The following is a 26,606-nucleotide window of genomic DNA, read 5'->3' as shown; positions in this document are numbered from 1 at the left end:
GTGCATGCAGTAATGCAGTGTCGGGTCTGGTGGTCGGGGTGTTCCTGTTACTGGCACAGAGTGTGACTGGTGCATGCAGTAATGCAGGGTCGGGTCTGGCGTTAAGGGTGTTCCTGTTCAGGGGCGCCTCTAGGCATAGGCAGTACAGGCCATTGCCTGGAGTGCCATTGGTCCTGGGGGCGCCATGTTGCAGAATTAAGCCCCGCCCCCAAATTAGGCCCCACTCATTATTAAGCCACACCCCTGTGGCTGTTCTATTACATGCTTCTGCTGAATCTACTTAGCGTAAGTTGCAGGCAGCTGACACCTCTGTGCCTTGTGCATCATTCTTTCCTCCTTTGTGCCATCTCTGCCTCCTTCTGTGCCCTTTGTGCCTCCTTGTGTCCCCCTGTGCCTTTATTTGTCCCCTTGTGCTACCTCTGCCCCCTGTTCCTCCTTTAGTCCCACTCTGCCTCCTTCTGCTGTACTCCTGTGCCTCCTTCTGTATCCCTTTGTGCCTCCTTCTGTCTCCATGTGCCTCTTCAGTCCCCATGTACCACCTCTGTCCCCTGCACCTCCCTCTGTCCCCCTGTGCCTCCTTCTGTCCCCGTGTGCCTACTTTAGTCCCTCTGTGACTCCTTCTGTCCCCCTTTGTGCCTCCTTCTAACCCATTGTAGAGGGTGCCAGGCCGACCAGGCGGGCATAAGTGCTGTGCAGGGGGGGACCGCGGTCACCGCACGCCAAATGTTGTGTCCCCAGGTATTGAACAGGCTTGCGGCGTTAGATAGATGCCGCGTCAGTTCACTGGCCCACAGCCCATAAGCTCACTTCTGCAGCCTTACATTATGTGTATTTTCTGGTGAAACACTGCCCGCATTGCGAATTTTCTGATGAAACGCGGCCGCATTATGATTATTTCTTGGTGAAACATTATGATTATTTTCATGGAAGGGCACCATGGGGGTGGGGGGCGCCACATATTTTCTCGCCTGGAGTGACAACATGGCTAGAGGCGCGCCTGTTCCTGTTACTGGCACAGCGTGTGACTGGTGCATGCAGTAATGCAGGGTCGGGTCTGGTATTCGGGATGTTCCTGTTACTGGCACAGAGTGTGACTGGTGCATGCAGTAATGCAGGATCGGGTCTGGCGTTCGGGGTGTTCCTGTTACTGGCACAGCGTGTGACTGGTGCATGCAGTAATGCAGTGTCGGGTCTGGTGGTCGGGATGTTCCTGTTACTGGCACAGAGTGTGACTGGTGCATGCAGTAATGCAGTGTCGGGTCTGGTGTTCGGGGTGTTCCTGTTACTGGCAGAGAGTGTGCCTGGTGCATGCAGTAATGCAGTGTTGGGCCTGGTGGTCAGGATGTTCCTGTTACTGGCGCAGCGTGTGACTGGTGCATGTAGTAATGCAGTGTCAAGTCTGGTATTCGGGATGTTCCTGTTACTGGCACAGAGTGTGACTGGCGCATGCGGTAATGCAGTGTCGGGTCTGGTGTTCGGGGATGTTCCTGTTACTGGCACAGCGTGTGACTGGTGAATGCAGTAATGCAGTGTCTGGTCTGGTGTTCGGGATGTTCCTGTTACTGGCACAGAGTGTGACTGGTGCATGCAGTAATGCAGTGTCGGGTCTGGTGGTCGGGGTGTTCCTGTTACTGGCAGAGAGTGTGAATGGTGCATGCAGTAATGCAGTGTCGGGTCTGGTGGTCGGGATGTTCCTGTTACTGGCACAGAGTGTGACTGGTGCATGCAGTAATGCAGTGTCGGGTCTGGTGTTCGGGGTGTTCCTGTTACTGGCAGAGAGTGTGCCTGGTGCATGCAGTAATGCAGTGTTGGGCCTGGTGGTCAGGATGTTCCTGTTACTGGCGCAGCGTGTGACTGGTGCATGTAGTAATGCAGTGTCAAGTCTGGTATTCGGGATGTTCCTGTTACTGGCACAGAGTGTGACTGGCGCATGCGGTAATGCAGTGTCGGGTCTGGTGTTCGGGGATGTTCCTGTTACTGGCACAGCGTGTGACTGGTGAATGCAGTAATGCAGTGTCTGGTCTGGTGTTCGGGATTTTCCTGTTACTGGCACAGAGTGTGACTGGTGCATGCAGTAATGCAGTGTCGGGTCTGGTGGTCGGGGTGTTCCTGTTACTGGCAGAGAGTGTGAATGGTGCATGCAGTAATGCAGTGTCGGGTCTGGTGGTCGGGATGTCCCTGTTACTGGCACAGAGTGTGACTGGTGCATGCAGTAATGCAGTGTCGGGTCTAGTGTTCGGGGTGTTCCTGTTACTGGCACAGAGTGTGACTGGTACATGCAGTAATGCAGTGTGGGGTCTGGTGGTCGGGGTGTTCCTGTTACTGGCACAGCGTGTGACTGGTGCATGCAGTAATGCAGGGTCGGGTCTGGTATTCGGGATGTTCCTGTTACTGGCACAGAGTGTGACTGGTGCATGCAGTAATGCAGGGTCGGGTCTGGCGTTCGGGGTGTTCCTGTTACTGGCACAGCGTGTGACTGGTGCATGCAGTAATGCAGTGTCGGGTCTGGTGGTCGGGATGTTCTTGTTACTGGCACAGCGTGAGACTGGTGCATGCAGTAATGCAGTGTCGGGTCTGGTGGTCAGGATGTTCCTGTTACTGGCACAGAGTGTGACTGGTGCATGCAGTAATGCAGTGTCGGGTCTGGTGTTCGTGGTGTTCCTGTTACTGGCAGAGAGTGTGACTGGTGCATGCAGTAATGCAGTGTCGGGTCTGGTGTTCGGGGTATTCCAGTTACTGGCACAGAGTGTGCCTGGCGCATGCAGTATTGCAGTGTCGGGTCTGGTGTTCGGGGATGTTCCCGTTACTGGCACAGCGTGTGACTGGTGAATGCAGTAATGCAGTGTCTGGTCTGGTGTTCGGGATGTTCCTGTTACTGGCACAGAGTGTGACTGGTGCATGCAGTAATGCAGTGTCGGGTCTGGTGGTCGGGGTGTTCCTGTTACTGGCAGAGAGTGTGACTGGTGCATGCAGTAATGCAGTGTCGGGTCTGGTGGTCGGGATGTCCCTGTTACTGGCACAGAGTGTGACTGGTGCATGCAGTAATGCAGTGTCGGGTCTAGTGTTCGGGGTGTTCCTGTTACTGGCACAGCATGTGACTGGTGCATGCAGTAATGCAGTGTCGGGTCTGGTGTTCGGGGTGTTCCTGTTACTGGCACAGCGTGTGACTGGTGCATTCAGTAATGCAGTGTCGGGTCTGGTGTTCGGGGTGTTCCTGTTACTGGCACAGCGTGTGACTGGTGCATGCAGTAATACAGTGTCAGGTCTGGTGGTCAGGATGTTCCTGTTACTGGTGCAGCGTGTGACTGGTGCATGCAGTAATGCAGTGTCAGGTCTGGTGTTCGGAATATTCCTGTTACTGGCACAGAGTGTGACTGGTGCATGCAGTAATGCAGTGTCGGGTCTGGTGTTCGGGGTGTTCCTGTTACTGGCACAGCGTGTGACTGGTGCATGCAGTAATGCAGTGTCGGGTCTGGTGTTCGGGGTGTTCCTGTTACTGGCACAGAGTGTGGCTGGTGCATGCAGTAATGCAGTGTCGGGTCTGGTGTTCGGGATGTTCCTGTTACTGGTGCAGCCTGTGACTGGTGCATGCAGTAATGCAGTGGTCGGTCTGTTTTTCGGGGTGTTCCTGTTACTGGCACAGAGTGTGACTGGTGCATGCAGTAATGCAGTGCCGGGTCTGGTGTTCGGGGTGTTCCTGTTACTGGCACAGCGTGTGACTGGTGCATGCAGTAATGCAGTGTCGGGTCTGGTATTTGGGCTGCTTCTGTTACTGGTGCATGCAGTAATGCAGTGTCAGATCTGGTTTTCAGGCTTTTCCTGTCAGAGAGAGTGACTGGTGCATGCAGTAATGCAGTGTCGGGATCGCCCATGTAATGCGGAATGAGCAGAGACTAATCTTTCATTGGCAGGATGTGAGTCACAGGAGGGGAGGGGACGCTCGGGGATCTGCCAAGTGCAGTTTTCTTGCAGAAGAACTTGCTGACAGCGCAGGATGCTGGGCACTCTGCACCTCTCTCTGGCTGGTAATTGTATCTGTCCTCCCCCTCCCGTCGCCACAACTGGCATCACTCACACTTCCTGGCAGCACAGACTGGCATCTGGGATGGGCGCAGTTATATTTATGGAGAGCTATATAGACCCGCTGCCTGTCCCATCATACATTTTTTATTCCCGCCGCCGTATCTGGAAATAGAACGGCCCCGCCGCGGTATATTCACCTGAATATAATGGCCAACATCTGCCGCCGTTTACGGAGCTGAAAGAATGCAACGAGCAATTTGCTGTATGTAAAGCTGCTATTGGCCGTTATTTGTTTCCATACATCTCGCTGTATATGTTCGGGATCAGCCGCCGCTTTACAACATCATATCTACAAAAGGCGGTTAGATTTCGTACCGCCAGTGTGGTAATGACCCTACAGGGACTCTCCGCTACGCCGCGCACACGAAAGGATGAACAGATCAAAAGGCACAGCCATTACTTCTCACTACGTATGGTCAACGACAGCGGCGTCGCTAGCCCCAAAGATCAGTGGCCCGTGCCCCGGACATCCCCCAGAGTAGAGGCACCACAGCACCCAGCATGGCACCACACAGTACCCAGCATGCACAGAGTCACCACAGTACCCAGCATAGCACCACACAGTACCCAGCATGCCCCACAGAGGCACCACACAGTACCCAGCATGCCCCACAGAGGCACCACAGTACCCAGCATGGCACTACACAGCAGCCAGCTTTACAACCCCCAGCGTGGCCCACAGAGCCACCATAGCACCCAGCATGGCACCACAGCACACAGCAATGGAGGGTATGCTGGGTGCTGTGGTGCCTCTATGGGGGCATATTGGGTGCTGTGATGCCATGCTAGGTGCTGTGATGCCTTTATGGGGTATGCAGGGAGCTGTGGTTCTTTTATGGGGGCATGTTGGGAGTTGTGGTGCCTTAATGGGAGGCCCATGGGAGCATGGGAGGGGTCCACTAGAAGGTCAGAGAATGCTATAGGGGGACTGCCAGATAACATGGCAGCCAGCCAGACCAGCCAGCACAGAAGCCAGGTAACTCTGCCTAGTTATATTTAACGGACAACTGTAGTGAGAAGAATATGGAGGGTGCCATATTTATTTCCTGTTAAACAATACCAGTTGCCTGGCAGCCCTGCTGGTCAATTTGGCTGCAGTAGTGTCTGAATCACACCAGAAACAAGCATGCAGCTAATATTGTCAGATCTGACATTAATGTCAGAAACAGCTGATCTGCTGCATGCTTGTTCAGGGGCTATGGCTATAAATTAGATGCAGAGGATCAGCAGGACAGCCGGGCAACTGGTATTGCTTTAAAAGGAAATCAATATGGCAGCCTCCATATACCTCTCTCTTCAGTTGTCCTTTAATTGATACTGCCTATTGATACTGATATGCTGCATATATTTATTGTACTAATGGAGAGGGGGCTTCATCCAAAATTTTTCTTGTCAGACCTACTTAGACCGCTGTTAAGTTCATGTAAATTTGGCCCCACCCAAGACCACACCCACATTCTGGTGCATGGCCACACCCATTTTTTGGCTGGAGTGCCCAAAAGTGCCCCAGTTCGCTTAGGATCCTAGCAACACCCCTGGTCAATGCAATGCTAATAATTCTGAGTTGATGCTAATTTTGGTCTAACAGACACCTGCGTTAATTATTGGTAATTGAGTGCCGGGTAGGTCCTCCCGTGATGCCAGTTGAATGGCGGGAATTAGGCGGCACAGGCGGAGCAGTGGCACTCCGTCCGCTCCCTCCCTCCTCATTCCCTGCGACTGCCACTCTTTCCCTTGTGAATAAGTCAGCATCCACCTCCTCTATGAGAGTCCCCAGGCCTCCCCTGGCTAACAGACCTCAGATCAGGACGACCCGCAGCACTGCTGTGAAGAGGAAACAGGAGAGCAGTTCCCCTGGTAACAGCAATATACAGGAAATAAGTTCTACCTGTATATGCGCCTCTACGCTATGGGAGCCGCTCTCTTTCTTCCTCTTCACAGCAGTGCTGCGGGTCGCTCTGATCTGAGGTCTGTTAGCCAGGGGAGGACCAGAGGCTTTCATAGAGGAGGTGCCTGCTGACTTACTCAAAAGGTAAGGAACGGCTGCTGCAGGGAAGGAGGGGAGCAGGCTGGCTACCAATTGGGGACACCTACCTGGCTAATCTATATACTGGAGGCAACTATACTGTCTACCTACACTGGGGGCACCTACCTGGCTAATCTATATACTGGGGGCAACTATACTGTCTACCTACACTGGGGGCACCTACCTGGCTAACCTATATACTGGGGGCAACTATACTGTCTACCTATACTGGGGGCACCTACCTGGCTAATCTATATACTGGAGGTAACTATACTGTCTACCTACACTGGGGGCACCTACCTGGCTAATCTATATACTGGGGGCAACTATACTGTCTACCTACACTGGGGGCACCTACCTGGCTAACCTATATACTGGGGGCAACTATACTGTTTACCTATACTGGGGGCACCTACCTGGCTAATCTATATACTGGGGGCAACTATACTGTCTACCTATAGTGGGGGCACCTACCTGGCTAATCTATATACTGGGGGCAACTATACTGTCTACCTACACTGGGGGCACCTACCTGGCTAACCTATATACTGGGGGCAACTATACTGTTTACCTATACTGGGGGCACCTACCTGGCTAATCTATATACTGGGGGCAACTATACTGTCTACCTATACTGGGGGCACCTACCTGGCTAATCTATATACTGGGGGCAGGGGCGTAACAATAGACCCTGCAAGGGATGCCTCTGCAGGGGGGCCCAGAAGTCTCAGGTGGCCCCGTGGGGGAAAAAGTTTGAGAGACTGACAAGCAACTAAGGACATGGAGAGAAAACGTATTCTGCTCTCGTACCATTGTTATAATGACTGCATGTGTCCACCACACAGATAAGGAATCATACACACTTTGGAATTTGTACACTGTCCGCTCCCTAGGGTTCGTAAAAAACATCTGTCTCACACTGCAGCAGTTCTGATGACTTCATGTACAACCTTACAAACAAAGGAGTCACAGTTGGATAAAAAGTTGTAGACCTTCCCTCAGAAGAGATTCCTAGATTCTTAATACACACAAAGTTACATTGATACTATATCTTACATTCAGCATGTCATTGTTGTTCCTCCATATAGCATGTGCTCTCATGTAGTAAAATAATACAGCTGTGTGTGTATGTATGTACTGGGAGCAGGGAGGGACATGTCGGCTGCAAGGGGCTGGAGGAAGCCCTGGGTAAGTAGATCTGGGGGTAGATTGCCTGACGTTTCCTTTAAGTCTAAAGGCTCGATTCACAAAGCGGTGCTAACCTAGTTAGCACGCCTAAAGGCTTTGTGCATGCTAACTAGGGTGCTAAGTAGTTAGCACGCACAAAGCTTTAAGAAATCGCGTGTAAAGTTATGCGCACAAAACTTTACGCGCGTAAAGCATTTTGCGCGCATAGCTTTGCGCGCGATGTTTCTCGTGCGTGAATTAGCGCGCGAAAAGCTCTTTTAGGCGTGCTAAGGGGCTTTTCACAGGCGTGCTAACAGTTAGCACCACTTTTTGAATCAAGCCCTAAGTGTTTTTCTCTGCATGGGGAAAACACATTGGTCCTCAGTTTTCCCGTGCAGAAAGCGAGGGGGGCAGGGGGGCCCCTTCCAAAGTTTCGCAGGGGGGCCCGGTGATGTCTAGTTACGCCTCTGACTGGGGGAAACTATACTGTCTACCTATACTGGGGGCACCTACCTGGCTAATCTATATACTGGTAGAAACTATACTGTCTACCTATTCTGGGGGCACCTACCTGGCTAACCTATATACTGGGGGCAACTATACTGTCTACCTACACTGGGGGCACCTACCTGGCTAACCTATATACTGGTAGCAACTATACTGTCTACCTATTCTGGGGGCATGTACCTGGGTAACCTATATACTGGGGGCAACTATACTGTCTACCTATACTGGGGGCACCTACCTGGCTAATCTATATACTGGGGGCAACTATACTGTCTACCTATACTGGGGGCACCTACCTGGCTAATCTATATACTGGGGGCAACTATACTGTCTACCTACACTGGGGGCACCTACCTGGCTAACCTATATACTGGTAGCAACTATACTGTCTACCTATTCTGGGGGCATGTACCTGGGTAACCTATATACTGGGGGCAACTATACTGTCTACCTATACTGGGGGCACCTACCTGGCTAATCTATATACTGGGGGCAACTATACTGTCTACCTACACTGGGGGCACCTACCTGGCTAATCTATATACTGGGGGCAACTATACTGTCTACCTACACTGGGGGCACCTACCTGGCTAACCTATATACTGGTAGCAACTATACTGTCTACCTACACTGGGGGCACCTACCTGGCTAATCTATATACTGGGGGCAACTATACTGTCTACCTACACTGGGGGCACCTACCTGGCTAACCTATATACTGGTAGCAACTATACTGTCTACCTACACTGGGGGCACCTACCTGGCTAACCTATATACTGGTAGCAACTATACTGTCTACCTACACTGGGGGCACCTACCTGGCTAATCTATATACTGGGGGCAACTATACTGTCTACCTACACTGGGGGCACCTACCTGGCTAACCTATATACTGGTAGCAACTATACTGTCTACCTACACTGGGGGCACCTACCTGGCTAACCTATATACTGGTAGCAACTATACTGTCTACCTATTCTGGGGGCACCTACCTGGCTAACCTATATACTGGTAGCAACTATACTGTCTACCTATTCTGGGGGCACCTACCTGGCTAACCTATATACTGGTAGCAACTATACTGTCTACCTACACTGGGGGCACCTACCTGGCTAATCTATATACTGGGGGCAACTATACTGTCTACCTACACTGGGGGCACCTACCTGGCTAACCTATATACTGGTAGCAACTATACTGTCTACCTACACTGGGGGCACCTACCTGGCTAACCTATATACTGGTAGCAACTATACTGTCTACCTATTCTGGGGGCACCTACCTGACTAACCTATATACTGGTAGCAACTATACTGTCTACCTATACTGGGGGCATGTACCTGGGTAACCTATATACTGGGGGCAACTATACTGACTATCTATAATGGAGGCAACTATACTGGCTACCTATTCTGGCTCCCTGTACTGGTGGCAACTATACTGACTGCCTATACTGGGGACACCTATACCTGGCTTCTTATACAGGGGGCACCTATAGTTTCGCAGGGGGGCCCAGTGATGTCTAGTTACGCCTCTGACTGGGGGAAACTATACTGTCTACCTATACTGGGGGCACCTACCTGGCTAACCTATATACTGGTAGCAACTATACTGTCTACCTATTCTGGGGGCACCTACCTGGCTAACCTATATACCGGGGGCAACTATACTGTCTACCTATTCTGGGGGCACCTACCTGGCTAACCTATATACTGGTAGCAACTATACTGTCTACCTATTCTGGGGGCACCTACCTGGCTAACCTATATACTGGTAGCAACTATACTGTCTACCTATTCTGGGGGCACCTACCTGGCTAACCTATATACTGGTAGCAACTATACTGTCTACCTATTCTGGGGGCACCTACCTGGCTAACCTATATACTGGGGGCAACTATACTGTCTACCTACACTGGGGGCACCTACCTGGCTAATCTATATACTGGGGGCAACTATACTGTCTACCTACACTGGGGGCACCTACCTGGCTAACCTATATACTGGTAGCAACTATACTGTCTACCTATTCTGGGGGCACCTACCTGGCTAACCTATATACTGGTAGCAACTATACTGTCTACCTATTCTGGGGGCCCCTACCTGGGTAATCTATATACTGGGGCCACTATACTGTCTACCTATACTGGGGGCCCCTACCTGGCTAACCTATATACTGGGGGAAGCTATACTGTCTACCTATTCTGGGGGCATGTACCTGGCTAATCTATATACTGGGGGCAACTATACTGTCTACCTATTCTGGGGGCATGTACCTGGGTAACCTATATACTGGGGGCAACTATACTGACTACCTATAATGTAGGTAACTATACTGGCTACCTATACTGGGGGCAACTATACTGACTGCCTATACAGGGGACACCTATACCTGGCTTCTTATACAGGGGGCACCTATACCTGCCTACCTATACTGATGGTGTTTTTTGGGGGTCAGACCGCAAAAAGTCTAGAACTGGGCCCGTACAAGGGAATAAAGGTTGTAGGCGATTGTTGACTATCAGCTACGACTAGAGGTCATTTGGGCGCTGGGATTAGGAGTTTCATTTTCGGAACTTACAAGGGGAAAGAGGGCGAAGCATTAGGCGGTGGTTCATTTTAGGCGCTGGTAGGTGGGGTTCAGAGCATGAAATTAGGATGCCTGTGGCTAATGGACGATTTGGCCTCCGCACAGGCGTTAATGCAAACATCGGCTGTAAGGCGGCTGGCTATAATTGGGCGCGCAATAATTATCACTTTGAAAATGATTATAGTTTTAAAAATTTTCAGTGTTGTTATATTAGGAAGCTTGCGATGTTAAATCAAGGCTATTATCTGTTTGTAACTTTGCAGAACGCTTCTCTGTAACGCGAGTCAAGTTTATAAGTGGCCTCTGAAAAGACGTTTGTCCTCAGAGTGTTATCGGAGGTGACAGCAGATAATATCTTCTGACTGTCTGATGGACTCATTTCCTTCTCGTCCCTCAGCTCTTCCTGATCGAGGGAGTATCGCTGCCTCTCACAATCATGTTTAGCGCTTTACTGGCATAAATATTCAGAGCACATGAATCATCGCCTGCTTCAATCAGAGGCGGCACTGGAGGATCATGGGAACTGCAGCTTATTCATTAATGTCCCCCGCACCTGTGACATTCTAATATGTGTTAATGTCAGGTTGAACGCTATCGCTGCTCCCAGCAAACTGTTCACGTGGAAGCATTAAACCCACCATGGAAGGGAAATTCTTGTAAGAGGCCCTGTAGTGACATATTGTAGAATGCAGTCAATTATTCAGGACTAGATCAAAGCCCACTCGTTTAAGAACGGCGCTAGACCTCGGCCGCCACCCTCACTTCCCCCCCGCTGCAATGGCTGCACGCACCCACCCCCTGCACTCGTCCTCTGCTGTCCCAAGTTCACCCGTGTGCCGCCTAAATCTGGCTAACGGTGCGACAGGTGTCCTTGCCTTGCCTGCACTGCCTCTTGTCACTGGAACTGCCAAACTCCTCCTGACTGCCAGATGTACACAAGGAGCAGCACACATAGTGCATAGGCAGCCGTCAGAAGAGTACCACAGCCCACTGCAAGCTTGCAATTGAAAACTGCACATCTCCAGCCTGCTGCCCACCCGCTCTTGCTCCTGTGGCGCCCTAGGCCAAGGCCAATGTGGTCTTGGCTTAAATCCAGCTTGTGGTGCGACAGGTGTCATTGCCTTTCCTGCACTGCGTCTTGTCACGGGCACTGCCAAACTCCTCCTCAGTGGCGTGGCTACAAACCTCAGGCGCCCCGATGCGGAATTTGGACCCGGCCCCTCTACCCTACATTAACCTTCCTGACGGTAAGCCCGAGCTGAGCTCGGGCTATGCCGCCGGAAGGCACCGCTCAGGCCCCGCTGGGCCGATTTGCATAATTTTTTTTTTGCTACACGCAGCTAGCACTTTGCTAGCTGCGTGTGCAATCCGATCGCCGCCGCTACCTGCAGATCCGCCGCTATCCATCGCGCCGCAGCCGCCCCCCCCCGCCCCCCCCGCCCCCCCGCAGACCCCGTGCGCTGTCTGGCCAATCAGTGCTAGGCAGCTCTGTGGGGTGGATCGGAGTCCTCTTTGATGTCACGACGTCGGTGACATCATCCCGCCCATCGCTATGGCGACGGGGGAAGCCCTCCAGGAGATCCCGTTCTTCCCGGAGGCGATCGGAGGGGCTGGGGGGATGCCGCTGAGCAGCGGCTATCATGTAGCAAGTCTCGCTACATGAAAACATTTTTTTTTTAAAAATGGTTTTGCTGCCCCCTGGCGGATTTTGACAAACTGCCAGGAGGGTTAAATAGCCAGGATTAGATGCCTCAGTATAGATAGTCAGGATTAGATGCCTCAGTATAGATAGCCAGGGATAGGTGCCTCAGTATAGATAGCCAGGAGTAGGTGCCTCAGTATAGATAGCCAGGATTAGATGCCTCAGTATAGATAGTCAGGATTAGATGCCTCAGTATAGATAGCCAGGGATAGGTGCCTCAGTATAGATAGTCAGGAATAGATGCCTCAGTATAGATAGCCAGGATTAGATGCCTCAGTATAGATAGTCAGGAATAGGTGCCTCAGTATAGATAGTCAGGAATAGATGCCTCAGTATAGATAGCCAGGATTAGATGCCTCAGTATAGATAGTCAGGATTAGATGCCTCAGTATAGATAGTCAGGATTAGATGCCTCAGTATAGATAGCCAGGATTAGATGCCTCAGTATAGATAGTCAGGAATAGGTGCCTCGGTATAGATAGCCAGGATTAGATGCCTCAGTATAGATAGTCAGGATTAGATGCCTCAGTATAGATAGTCAGGATTAGATGCATCAGTATAGATAGCCAGGATTAGATGCCTCAGTATAGATAGCCAGGATTAGATGCCTCAGTATAGATAGTCAGGATTAGATGCCTCAGTATAGATAGTCAGGATTAGATGCCTCAGTATAGATAGTCAGGATTAGATGCATCAGTATAGATAGCCAGGATTAGATGCCTCAGTATAGATAGCCAGGATTAGATGCCTCAGTATAGATAGCCAGGATTAGATGCCTCAGTATAGATAGCCAGGATTAGATGCCTCAGTATAGATAGTCAGGAATAGGTGCCTCAGTATAGATAGCCAGGATTAGATGCCTCAGTATAGATAGTCAGGAATAGGTGCCTCAGTATAGATAGTCAGGGTTAGATGCCTCAGTATAGATAGTAAAGGTTAGATGCCTCAGTATAGATAGTCAGGAACAGGTGCCTCAGTGTAGATAGCCAGGATTAGATGCCTCAGTATAGATAGTCAGGACTAGATGCCTCAGTATAGATAGTCAGGATTAGATGCCTCAGTATAGATAGTCAGGATTAGATGCATCAGTATAGATAGCCAGGATTAGATGCCTCAGTATAGATAGCCAGGATTAGATGCCTCAGTATAGATAGCCAGGATTAGATGCCTCAGTATAGATAGCCAGGATTAGATGCCTCAGTATAGATAGTCAGGAATAGGTGCCTCAGTATAGATAGCCAGGATTAGATGCCTCAGTCTAGATAGTCAGGAATAGGTGCCTCAGTATAGATAGTCAGGGTTAGATGCCTCAGTATAGATAGTAAAGGTTAGATGCCTCAGTATAGATAGTCAGGAATAGGTGCCTCAGTGTAGATAGCCAGGATTTGATGCCTCACTATAGATAGTCAGGAATAGGTGCCTCAGTATAGATAGTCAGGAATAGGTGCCTCAGTGTAGATAGCCAGGATTTGATGCCTCACTATAGATAGCCAGGATTAGATGCCTCAGTATAGACCGTCAGGATTAGATGCCTCAGTATAGATAGTCAGGATTAGATGCCTCAGTATAGATAGTCAGGATTAGATGCCTCAGTATAGATAGTCAGGATTAGATGCCTCAGTATAGATAGTCAGGATTAGATGCCTCAGTATAGATAGTCAGGATTAGATGCCTCAGTATAGATAGTCAGGATTAGATGCCTCAGTATAGATAGCCAGGATTAGATGCCTCAGTATAGATAGCCAGGATTAGATGCCTCAGTATAGATAGCCAGGATTAGATGCCTCAGTATAGATAGCCAGGATTAGATGCCTCAGTATAGATAGTCAGGAATAGGTGCCTCAGTATAGATAGCCAGGATTAGATGCCTCAGTCTAGATAGTCAGGAATAGGTGCCTCAGTATAGATAGTCAGGGTTAGATGCCTCAGTATAGATAGTAAAGGTTAGATGCCTCAGTATAGATAGTCAGGAATAGGTGCCTCAGTGTAGATAGCCAGGATTTGATGCCTCACTATAGATAGTCAGGAATAGGTGCCTCAGTATAGATAGTCAGGAATAGGTGCCTCAGTGTAGATAGCCAGGATTTGATGCCTCACTATAGATAGCCAGGATTAGATGCCTCAGTATAGACCGTCAGGATTAGATGCCTCAGTATAGATAGTCAGGATTAGATGCCTCAGTATAGATAGTCAGGATTAGATGCCTCAGTATAGATAGTCAGGATTAGATGCCTCAGTATAGATAGTCAGGATTAGATGCCTCAGTATAGATAGTCAGGATTAGATGCCTCAGTATAGATAGTCAGGATTAGATGCCTCAGTATAGATAGTCAGGACTAGATGCCTCAGTATAGATGTCTCAGTATAGATAGTCAGGATTAGATGCCTCAGTATAGATAGTCAGGATTAGATGCCTCAGTATAGATAGCCAGGGATAGATGCCTCAGTATAGATAGCCAGGATTAGATGCCTCAGTATAGATAGCCAGGGATAGGTGCCTCAGTATAGATAGCCAGCGATAGGTACCTCAGTATAGATTGCCAGTGATAGGTACCTCAGTATAGATAGTCAGGATTAGATGCCTCAGTATAGATAGCCAGGATTAGATGCCTCAGTATAGATAGTCAGGATTAGATGCCTCAGTATAGATAGTCAGGATTAGATGTCTCAGTATAGATAGTCAGGATTAGATGCCTCAGTATAGATAGTCAGGATTAGATGCCTCAGTATAGATAGCCTGGGATAGGTGCCTCGGTATAGATAGTCAGGAATAGATGCCTCAGTATAGATAGCCAGGATTAGATGCCTCAGTATAGATAGTCAGGAATAGGTGCCTCAGTATAGATAGTCAGGAATAGGTGCCTCAGTATAGATAGTCAGGATTACATGCCTCAGTATAGATAGCCAGGATTAGATGCCTCAGTATAGATAGTCAGGAATAGGTGCCTCGGTATAGATAGCCAGGATTAGATGCCTCAGTATAGATAGTCAGGATTAGATGCCTCAGTATAGATAGTCAGGATTAGATGCCTCAGTATAGATAGTCAGGATTAGATGCATCAGTATAGATAGCCAGGATTAGATGCCTCAGTATAGATAGCCAGGATTAGATGCCTCAGTATAGATAGTCAGGATTAGATGCCTCAGTATAGATAGTCAGGATTAGATGCCTCAGTATAGATAGTCAGGATTAGATGCATCAGTATAGATAGCCAGGATTAGATGCCTCAGTATAGATAGCCAGGATTAGATGCCTCAGTATAGATAGCCAGGATTAGATGCCTCAGTATAGATAGCCAGGATTAGATGCCTCAGTATAGATAGTCAGGAATAGGTGCCTCAGTATAGATAGCCAGGATTAGATGCCTCAGTATAGATAGTCAGGAATAGGTGCCTCAGTATAGATAGTCAGGGTTAGATGCCTCAGTATAGATAGTAAAGGTTAGATGCCTCAGTATAGATAGTCAGGAATAGGTGCCTCAGTGTAGATAGCCAGGATTAGATGCCTCAGTATAGATAGTCAGGACTAGATGCCTCAGTATAGATAGTCAGGATTAGATGCCTCAGTATAGATAGTCAGGATTAGATGCATCAGTATAGATAGCCAGGATTAGATGCCTCAGTATAGATAGCTAGGATTAGATGCCTCAGTATAGATAGCCAGGATTAGATGCCTCAGTATAGATAGCCAGGATTAGATGCCTCAGTATAGATAGTCAGGAATAGGTGCCTCAGTATAGATAGTCAGGATTACATGCCTCAGTATAGATAGCCAGGATTAGATGCCTCAGTATAGATAGTCAGGAATAGGTGCCTCGGTATAGATAGCCAGGATTAGATGCCTCAGTATAGATAGTCAGGAATAGGTGCCTCAGTGTAGATAGCCAGGATTTGATGCCTCACTATAGATAGTCAGGAATAGGTGCCTCAGTATAGATAGTCAGGAATAGGTGCCTCAGTGTAGATAGCCAGGATTTGATGCCTCACTATAGATAGCCAGGATTAGATGCCTCAGTATAGACCGTCAGGATTAGATGCCTCAGTATAGATAGTCAGGATTAGATGCCTCAGTATAGATAGTCAGGATTAGATGCCTCAGTATAGATAGTCAGGATTTGATGCCTCAGTATAGATAGTCAGGATTAGATGCCTCAGTATAGATAGTCAGGATTAGATGCCTCAGTATAGATAGTCAGGACTAGATGCCTCAGTATAGATGTCTCAGTATAGATAGTCAGGATTAGATGCCTCAGTATAGATAGTCAGGTTTAGATTCCTCAGTATAGATAGCCAGGGATAGATGCCTCAGTATAGATAGCCAGGATTAGATGCCTCAGTATAGATAGCCAGGGATAGGTGCCTCAGTATAGATAGCCAGCGATAGGTACCTCAGTATAGATTGCCAGCGATAGGTACCTCAGTATAGATAGTCAGGATTAGATGCCTCAGTATAGATAGCCAGGATTAGATGCCTCAGTATAGATAGTCAGGATTAGATGCCTCAGTATAGATAGTCAGGATTAGATGTCTCAGTATAGATAGTCAGGATTAGATGCCTCAGTATAGATAGTCAGGATTAGATGCCTCAGTATAGATAGTCAGGATTAGATGCCCTCAGTATAGATAGCCAGGACTAGATGCCTCAGTATAGATAGGCAGGATTAGATGCCCTCAGTATAGATAGTCAGGGATAGTTACCTCAGTATAGATAGTCAGGATTAGATGCCTCAGTATAGATAGTCAGGATTAGATGCCTTTGTATAGATAGCCAGGATTAGATGCCTCAGTATAGATAGTCAGGATTAGATGCCTCAGTATAGATAGTCAGGATTAGATGCCTCAGTATAGATAGTCAGGGTTAGATGCCTCAGTATAGATAGTCAGGAATAGGTGCCTCAGTGTAGATAGCCAGGATTAGATGCCTCAGTATAGATAGTCAGGAATAGGTGCCTCATTATAGATAGCCAGGATTAGATGCCTCAGTATAGATAGTCAGGATTAAATGCCTCAGTATAGATAGTCAGGATTAGATGCCTCAGTATAGATAATCAGGATTAGATGCCTCAGTATAGATAGTCAGGAATAGGTGCCTCAGTATAGATAGTCAGGATTAATTGCCTCAGTATAGATAGTCAGGATTAGATGCCTCAGTATAGATAGTCAGGATTAGATGCCTCAGTATAGATAGTCAGGATTAGATGCCTCAGTATAGATAGCCAGGAATAGGTGCCTCATTATAGATAGCCAGGATTAGATGCCTCAGTATAGATAGCCAGGATTAAATGCCTCAGTATAGATAGTCAGGATTAGATGCTTCAGTATAGATAGTCAGGGATAGTTACCTCAGTATAGATAGTCAGGATTAGATGCCTCAGTATAAATAGTCAGAAATAGGTGCCTCAGTATAGATAGCCAGGAGTAGGTGCCTCAGTATAGATAGTCAGGAATAGGTACCTCAGTATAGATAGCCAGGATTAGATGCCTCAGTATAGGTAGCCGGGGATAGGTACCTCAGTATAGATAGTCAGGGTTAGATGCCTCTGTATAGATAGCCAGGACTAGATGCCTCAGTATAGGTAGCCGGGGATAGGTACCTCAGTATAGATAGCCAGGATTAGATGCCTCAGTATAGATAGCCAGGATTAGATGCTTCAGTATAGATAGTCAGGATTAGATGCTTCAGTATAGATAGTCAGGATTAAATGCCTCAGTATAGATAGTCAGGATTAGATGCCTCAGTATAGATAGTCAGGATTAGATGCCTCAGTATAGATAGCCAGGATTAGATGCCTCAGTATAGATAGTCAGGATTAGATGCCCCTGTATAAATAGTCAGAAATAGGTGCCTCAGTATAGATAGCCAGGATTACATGCCTCAGTTAGAGTTGGGCCGAACCTCCGATTTTAGGTTCGCGAACCTGGTTCGCGAACTTCCGCGGAAGGTTCGGTTCGCGTTAAAGTTCGCGAACCGCGATAGACTTCAATGGGGATGCGAACTTTGAAAAAAAAAAAAATATGCTGGCCACAAAAGTGATGGAAAAGATGTTTCAAGGGGTCTAACACCTGGAGGGGGGCATGGCGGAGTGGGATACATGCCAAAAGTCCCGGGGAAAAATCTGGATTTGACGCAAAGCAGCGTTTTAAGGGCAGAAATCACATTGAATGCTAAATGACAGGCCTAAAGTGCTTTAAAACATCTTGCATGTGTATACATCAATCAGGTAGTGTAATTAAGGTACTGCTTCACACTGACACACCAAACTCACCGTGTAACGCACCGCAAACAGCTGTTTGTGTAGTGACGGCCGTGCTGGACTGGTGTGCCCCATGGCGAGAGTGCAGGTTTTGGTGGCTTTACAGCCCATATGGTCGCCTGGCTGATGTAGCTGAATGACAGAACAGTGACTGTCCAGCTGATCAAATTTGGTCTGACCACAATGAAGCAACGACCTTATTATCTTTTGTGTACCCCCCGAGACACTCATCTAGGCGCCGGTCATTGCTTCATTGTGATACGCAAGCCCCTTCACCACGGCAAGGTAATGATCACGAAGGGGAATGGGCGCATGTACATGCCTTTTCTTTTGTTGTTGCAGCTGCCCGCAGTGCAGCCAGAAAAATTAGGCAGTCATGTACACGCACCAGAAAAATTATTACAGCGGCCGCTGCTAGCAGCGGCCTAAAAAATTCAGCAATCCGCCTGGAGTCCCGGACCCTGTTGGTGGTGGCGGAGAAGGTAGTCAAGCAGCCTGCAGGCAGACATGCTGTGTGGAGGGACTGGGAGCGACTTAGTCTTCTTGTGGCAGGCCAGGCAGCCAGTCACACGGCGTGCAGGCAGAGATGCTGTGTGTGCGGGGACTGACTTAGTCTTGGGGCGGGCAGCAGCCCTCCGGGATCCATGCCTCATTCATTTTGATAAAGGTGAGGTACTTAACACTTTTGTGACTTAGGCGACTTCTCTTCTCTGTGACAATGCCTCCAGCTGCGCTGAAGGTCCTTTCTGACAGGACGCTTGCGGCAGGGCAGGAGAGAAGTTGGATGGCAAATTGGGACAGCTCTGGCCACAGGTCAAGCCTGCACACCCAGTAGTTCAAGGGTTCCTCATCGCTGTTCACAGCAGTGTCTACATCCACACTTAAGGCCAGGTAGTCGGCTACCTGCCGTTCCAGGCGTTGGTGGAGGGTGGATCCGGAAGGGCTACGGCGAGGCGTTGGACTAAAGAACGTCCGCATGTCCGACATCACCATGAGATCGCTGGAGCGTCCTGTCTTTGACTGCGTGGACACGGGAGGAGGATTAGTGGCAGTGGTACCTTGCTGGCGTTGTGCCGTCACATCACCCTTAAAGGCATTGTAAAGCATAGTTGACAGCTGGTTCTGCATGTGCTGCATCCTTTCCACCTTCCGGTGAGTTGGTAACAGGTCCGCCACTTTGTGCCTGTACCGAGGGTCTAGTAGTGTGGCCACCCAGTACAGGTCATTCCCCTGGAGGTTTTTTATACGGGGGTCCCTCAACAGGCAGGACAGCATAAAAGACGACATCTGCACAAAGTCGGATCCAGTTCCCTCCATCTCCTCTTGCTCTTCCTCAGTGACGTCAGGTAAGTCAACCTCCTCCCCCCAGCCGCGAACAATACCACGGGAAGGTTGAGCAGCACAAGCCCCTTGCGATGCCTGCTGAGGTTGTTCTCCTGCCGCTGTCCCCTCCTCCTCCTCCTCCTCCTCCCCCAAAGAAACACCTTGCTCATCATCCTCTGAGTCTGACTCGTCTTCTGCACACGACTTCTCTTCTTCCTCCTCCTCCCCCCTCTGTGCTGCCGCAGGTGTTGAGGAAACAGCTGGGTCTGATGAAAATTGGTCCCATGCCTGTTCCTGCCGTAACGGTTCCTGGTCACGCTCATTCACAGCTTCATCCGCCACTCTACGCACAGCACGCTCCAAGAAGTAAGCGTAGGGAATTAAGTCGCTGATGGTGCCCTCACTGCGGCTCACCAGGTTGGTCACCTCCTCAAACGGCCGCATGAGCCTGCATGCATTTTCCATCAGTGTCCAGTTGTCGGGCCAGAACATCCCCATCTTCCCAGACTGTTTCATTCTACTGAAGTTGTAGAGGTAGTGGGTCACAGCTTTCTTCTGTTCTAGCAGGCGGGAGAACATGAGCAGGGTCGAGTTCCATCGAGTCGGGCTATCGCAAATGAGGCATCTCACCGGCATGTTGTTTTTGCGCTGAATTTCCGCAAAGCGTGCCATGGCTGTGTAAGACCGCCTCAAATGCCCACAGAACTTCCTGGCCTGCTTCAGGACATTCGCTAAGCCAGGGTACTTTGCCACAAATCTTTGAACCACTAGATTCATGACATGTGCCATGCAGGGTATGTGTGTCAGCTTCCCCATATGCAAAGCGGCAAGCAGATTGCTGCCATTGTCGCACACCACGTTGCCTATCTCCAGGTGGTGCAGGGGCAGCCACTCATCCACCTGTTTCTTAAGAGCAGCCAGGAGAGCTGCTCCAGTGTGACTCTCCGCTTTGAGACAAGACATGTCTAAGACGGCGTGACACCGTCTTACCTGGCATGCAGCATAGGCCCTGCGGAGCTGGGGCTGTGTAGCTGGAGAGGAGAACTGCCACTCAGCCAAGGAGGAGGAGGACAGCGAAGAGCATGTAGCAGGAGGAGAGGAGGTGGCAGGAGGCCTGCCTGCAAGCCGTGGAGGTGTCACAATTTGGTCCGCTGCGCCCTGCTTGCCATCGTTCACCACCAGGTTCACCCAATGGGCTGTGTAGGTAATGTAGCGGCCCTGCCCGTGCTTGGCAGACCAGGCATCCGTGGTCAGGTGTACCCTTGACCCAACGCTCTTCGCAAGAGATGACACCACTTGCCTCTCAACTTCACGGTGCAGTTGGGGTATGGCCTTTCTCGAAAAATAAGTGCGACCTGGCATCTTCCACTGCGGTGTTCCGATGGCCACAAATTTACGGAAGGCCTCAGAGTCCACCAGCCGGTATGGTAACAGCTGCCGAGCTAACAGTTCCGCCACGCCAGCTGTCAGACGCCGGGCAAGGGGGTGACTGGCCGAAATTGGCTTCTTCCGCTCAAACATTTCCTTCACGGACACCTGACTGCTGCTGTGGGCAGAGGAGCAGGAACCGCTCAAGGGCAGAGGCGGAGTGGAGGAGGGTGCCTGTGAAGGTGGAAGGGAGAAAGCGGCAGAAGCAGATAATGCACCTGATGGAGGAGGAAGAGGAGAAGGAGGGTGGCTTTGCTTTTGTGTGCTGCTGCTGCTTTTGCTCAGGTGGCCATCCCATTGCTGTTTGTGCCTTTTCTCCAGGTGCCTTCGTAAGGCACTTGTCCCTACGTGAGTGTTGGCCTTTCCACGGCTCAATTTTTGTTGGCAGAGCGAACAGATGGCTTTGCTCCGATCTGAGGCACACACATTAAAAAATTTCCACACCGCTGAGCCACCCTGGGATGTGGGCACTATGGGGACCTCAGCAGCTGATGCTGAAGGGCAAGTTGGCTGGCTGTACATAGGTGGCGATACATGGTGCCGGACTCTGCCACCAGCTGTTTCTGACGAAGAGCTGCCCCAGCTTCTTTCAGCAACTTCTCTCCTCCTACTACTCTCTGACTCCCCCTCTGAACTGTCCCCCTCTTCATCTCCTCTATTGGGAACATACAGAGGATCCCTATCATCGTCATCATCGTAATCATCCTGCCCAGCTTCGCTTGCCTCAGACAAATCCAAACATGCACCATCAGTAGGTCCTTCATCCTCCTTACACGTTACATCCATAGTGTTGCCGGGTAACTCAAATATATGAGCTGGTGAAAATTCATCTGGCTGTAACAACAATGGCTGTGCATCAGTGATTTCAACACTAAATAATTCTTGCGAAGTGTCAAATGCAGCGGAAGTGGTGCTAGTAGTAGCGCTGGTGGCTGAGCAAGATGAGGTGTTCTGTGTCGCTAAATACTCAACCACGTCCTGACAATCTTGGGAGGTGATGGGACGTGCCTTCTTCCGAGCACTGTACTGTGGGCCAGGTCCACACGAAATTACATTTACACGACCTCGCGCAGACCTGCCGGGTGGCCTTCCTCTGGCTCTGGCACTACCTCTTCCTCTACCTGTTTTGTCCATATCGGGTATGCACGGAGTGGTATATCACACTGCGTGCACTCACGTAGGTAGGTGGGTTCACTTAACTGCACAGGTATGCGCACTGATGCGGTGGGTTCACTAAACAGAACAGGTATACAGTGGCGGGTTCACTGAACAGGTATACAGTGGCGGGTTCACTAAACAGAACAGGTATACAGTGGCGGGTTCACAGAACAGCTATGCAGTGGCAGGTTCACTGAACACAACAGGTATGCAGTGGCGGGTTCACTGAACAGGTATACAGTGGCGGGTTCACTAAACAGAACAGGTATACAGTGGCGGGTTCACTAAACAGAACAGGTATACAGTGGCGGGTTCACAGAACAGGTATGCAGTGGCAGGTTCACTGAACACAACAGGTATGCAGTGGCGGGTTCACTGAACAGGTATACAGTGGCGGGTCCACTGAACAGAACAGGTATGCAGTGGCGGGTTCACTGAACAGGTATACAGTGGCGGGTCCACTGAACAGAACAGGTATGCAGTGGCGGGTTCACTGAACAGGTATACAGTGGCGGGTCCACTGAACAGAACAGGTATGCAGTGGCGGGTTCACTGAACAGGTATGCAGTGGCGGGTTCACTGAACAGGTATACAGTGGCGGGTTCACTAAACAGAACAGGTATACAGTGGCGGGTTCACTAAACAGAACAGGTATACAGTGGCGGGTTCACTGAACAGGTATGCAGTGGCAGGTTCACTGAACACAACAGGTATGCAGTGGCGGGTTCACTGAACAGGTATACAGTGGCGGGTCCACTGAACAGAACAGGTATGCAGTGGCGGGTTCACTGAACAGGTATACAGTGGCGGGTCCACTGAACAGAACAGGTATGCAGTGGCGGGTTCACTGAACAGGTATGCAGTGGCGGGTTCACTGAACAGGTATACAGTGGCGGGTCCACTGAACAGAACAGGTATGCAGTGGCGGGTTAACTGAACAGGTATGCAGTGGTGGGTTCACAGAACAGGTATGCAGTGGTGGGTTCACAGCACATGTATGCAGTGGTGGGTTCACAGCACAGGTATGCAGTGGTGGGTTCAATGAACAGGTATACAGTGGCGGGTCCACTGAACAGAACAGGTATGCAGTGGCAGGTTCACAGAACAGGTATGCAGTGGTGGGTTCACAGCACAGGTATGCAGTGGTGGGTTCAATGAACAGGTATACAGTGGCGGGTCCACTGAACAGAACAGGTATGCAGTGGCAGGTTCACTGAACAGGTATGCAGTGGCGGGTTCACTGAACAGGTATGCAGTGGTGGGTTCACTGAACAGGTATGCAGTGGTGGGTTCACAGCACAGGTATGCAGTGGTGGGTTCACAGCACAGGTATGCAGTGGTGGGTTCACAGCACAGGTATGCAGTGGTGGGTTCACAGCACAGGTATGCAGCCAGACAGGAACAAGTTAAGCCTAACTAATCTTTTCCTGAGAGACAGTCTGCAGCAGCTCGCCCTACTCTCACTAACGCAGGCAGCACACGAGTGACCGTAATGGCCGCCGCTGCCTGCCTTATATAAGGGGGGTGGGGCTCCAGGGGCTAGTGTAGCCTAATTGGCTACACTGGGCCTGCTGACTGTGATGTAGAGGGTCAAAGTTGACCCTCCATGTGCATTATGGGGCGAACCGAACTTCCGCAAAGGTTCGCCTGCGGGACGCGAACGCGAACCACTGAAGTTCGCATGGAACCGTTCGCAGGCGAACCGTTCGGCCCAACTCTAGCCTCAGTACAGATAGCCAGGATTAGGTACCTCAGTATAGATAGCCAGAATTAGATGCCTCAGTATAGATAGTCAGAAATAGGTGCCTCAGTACAGATAACCAGGGATAGGTGCCTCAGTATAGATAGTCAGGAATAGGTGCCCCAGTATAGATAGCCAGGACTAGATGCCTCAGTACAGATAGCCATGGATAGGTACCTCAGTATAGATAGTCAGGAATAGGTGCCTCAGTATAGATAGTCAGAAATAGGTGCCTCAGTACAGATAACCAGGGATAGGTGCCTCAGTATAGATAGCCAGGATTAGATGCCTCAGTATAGATAGTCAGGATTAGATGCCTCAGTATAGATAGCCAGGATTAGATGCCTCAGTACAGATAGCCAGGGATAGGTACCTCAGTATAGATAACCAGCCGGAGGGGGAACGCAGCCGCACATGACCAGCAGCGGCTCAGCAGTCATCAGATACTCACTTGCCAGGATCCACGTACTGCAGCTACAAACTTCCTCCTGTTCTTGCATTCCATCTCACAGTAAGTTCGCTCCCTAGTGGGTGGTCTTACTATGAGTTGGAACACAAGAACAGGAAGGAGTTTGTAGCTGCAGGGCTGTGACTGTGGCCCCTACACCCCTGCTCCTCCTAACTGCCAGGTGTACACAGGGAAGCAGCACACATAGTGCACAAATAGCCATCAGGAGAGTACCATTGCCTACTGCAAGCTTGCAATTGCAAACTGCAGATCTCCAGCCTGCTGCATACCCGCCTTTGCTCCTGCAGTGCCCTAGGCCATGATCTATGTGGCCTTGGCTTAAAGGGAACTTGAACTGAGTAAAAGTATTTCAAATAAATACACGATGTAGCTGCAAATGAATATTGCATACTTACCTCGCCATCAGTTCCTCTCAGAAGCTCACAATTTTCTTCTTACAGTGATCCCTTCCAGTTCTGACAAGATTTTGTCAGAACTGAAATATATCAGTTGCTTTCAGTTATATATCAGCTGCTGCCAGCTACAACTGAATGTGCAAGGTAATGTCCATGCTTCCCTATGGCTCAAGTGGGTGATATTACAGTTTAACAGTGTGCATACCAGGAAGCTGTTATAGGGTAATGGCCATTTTCAAAATGGAGGATAGAGAATTAAATTGATCACAGAGGACAAACAGGACGCAGGAGAGGAGAAAGAGATTGATGAGTAGACTATACAGGAGGTATGTATGACGTCTTTATGTTTATTTAGATATTTTATTTTCATTTCAGGTTCTCTTTAAAGGGAACCTAAACCGAGAAGGATATGGATTTTTCCTTTTAAAAGTAATACCAGTTTTCCTGACTCTCCTGCTGATCCTGTGTCTCTAATACTTTCAGCCAGAACCCCTGAACAAGCATGCAGATCAGGTGCTCTGACTGAAGTCAGACTGGATTAGCTGCATGCTTGTTTCAGGTGTGTGATTCAGCCACTACTGCAGCCAAAGAGATCAGCAGGACTGCCAGGCAACTGGTATTATTTAACCTCCCTGCGCACGGCAGGGAGGGTGTTTTTTTCGCATTTTTTTTTTAGCATGTAGCCTAGCGCTAGCTACATGCTTCCCCCTTTCCCTGCGGCGTCCACCCGTATGCGCCGATCGCCGCCGGCGCATATGCCCATCCGGAAATCCCGTTCTAAACGGAATTTCCATGAGGGCTTCCCCCGTCGCCATGGCGATGGGCGTGATGACGTCACCGTCGTGACGTCAGAGGGAGTCCCGATCCACCCCTCAGCGCTGCCTGGCACTGATTGGTCAGGCAGCGCACTGGTCTCGGGGGGGGGGCACCCTCTGATGCGGCGGGTAGCGGCGAATCGGCGCGGAGCGGCGGCGATCGTAAGTGACACGCAGCTAGCAAAGTGCTAGCTGCGTGTATAAAAAAAAAATTATTCAAATCGGCCCAGCAGGGCCTGAGGAATCCTCCGTGGCAGGTTACCCCGAGCTGAGCTCGGGATAACCGGCAAGGAGGTTAAAAGGAAACATCCATATCCCTCTCAGTTTAGGTTCCCTTTAAATCCGGCCCTGATTCCCTCCTCTGAGGTAGATCTATCCTTTTTTTTTGGCACAGGTACTCTTTAATTTCTGCATTTTCTTCCGCCTCTTTGTCATTGCATTTCCTTTCTCTTTATACCTGATATGCCAAGCTGATTTATTCACCAATTGTCTTTTAATTACATCACAGTTACTCGCATTTATGCAAATCTATTCGTGTGCGTCGGGTTATTTGTTGGCCGTGGGGCAGGCGTGTCTGCTGAAGCGTTTGGATTGAGGAAGCACCGAAGTACCGCGCACAATATGAAGATCGTCAATCGTGGAGATGAATAGGCGGCGCTGACAGTCATAGCGCTTCAGCATCTGTCTATCAATCAGATCCGTCCCTAGTGGCCTGTCCTCTCCCCATATTCACTCTCGTGGTTGTGCCGGTACTTTGTTACATCGTGCTCACTAAATAGCTGAGCGCATTTATCCCCAGATCTGTCCGTGTGGCAATGAAATACTAACTCCCTCGGGTGTGGTCGTTGTGACGGTTTATCACAGGTGTACATGCAAAATTACCAATATTCTGCTATGGGGCAGTGGTAATTCCAGTGATAAAATATCAATAAATCTTAATAATATTTTA

At 49.5% G+C, this 26,606-nt stretch overlaps 2 protein-coding genes across 2 annotated transcripts in view; one reads left to right on the top strand and one right to left on the bottom strand.

Moving 5' to 3' along the window:
- LOC137531924 (parvalbumin alpha-like) overlaps positions 1-26,606 on the bottom strand; it is a 96,005-nt gene that overhangs the window by 56,866 nt on the left and 12,533 nt on the right. The window lies entirely within an intron of this gene.
- The window catches only part of NCF4 (neutrophil cytosolic factor 4), a 185,540-nt gene continuing 164,999 nt past the window's right edge, over positions 6,066-26,606 (top strand). Inside the window, exon 1 of the mRNA XM_068251953.1 lies at positions 6,066-6,115. The gene's annotated coding sequence lies outside the window, so the exon portion shown is untranslated. The remainder of the gene's footprint in view (positions 6,116-26,606) is intronic.

The sequence above is a fragment of the Hyperolius riggenbachi genome, chromosome 9, assembly GCF_040937935.1.
Source record: "Hyperolius riggenbachi isolate aHypRig1 chromosome 9, aHypRig1.pri, whole genome shotgun sequence".
Lineage (NCBI taxonomy): Eukaryota > Metazoa > Chordata > Amphibia > Anura > Hyperoliidae > Hyperolius > Hyperolius riggenbachi.
The sequence above is the reverse complement of the archived record's forward strand: the minus strand, read 5'-3'. Positions and strand labels throughout refer to the sequence as shown.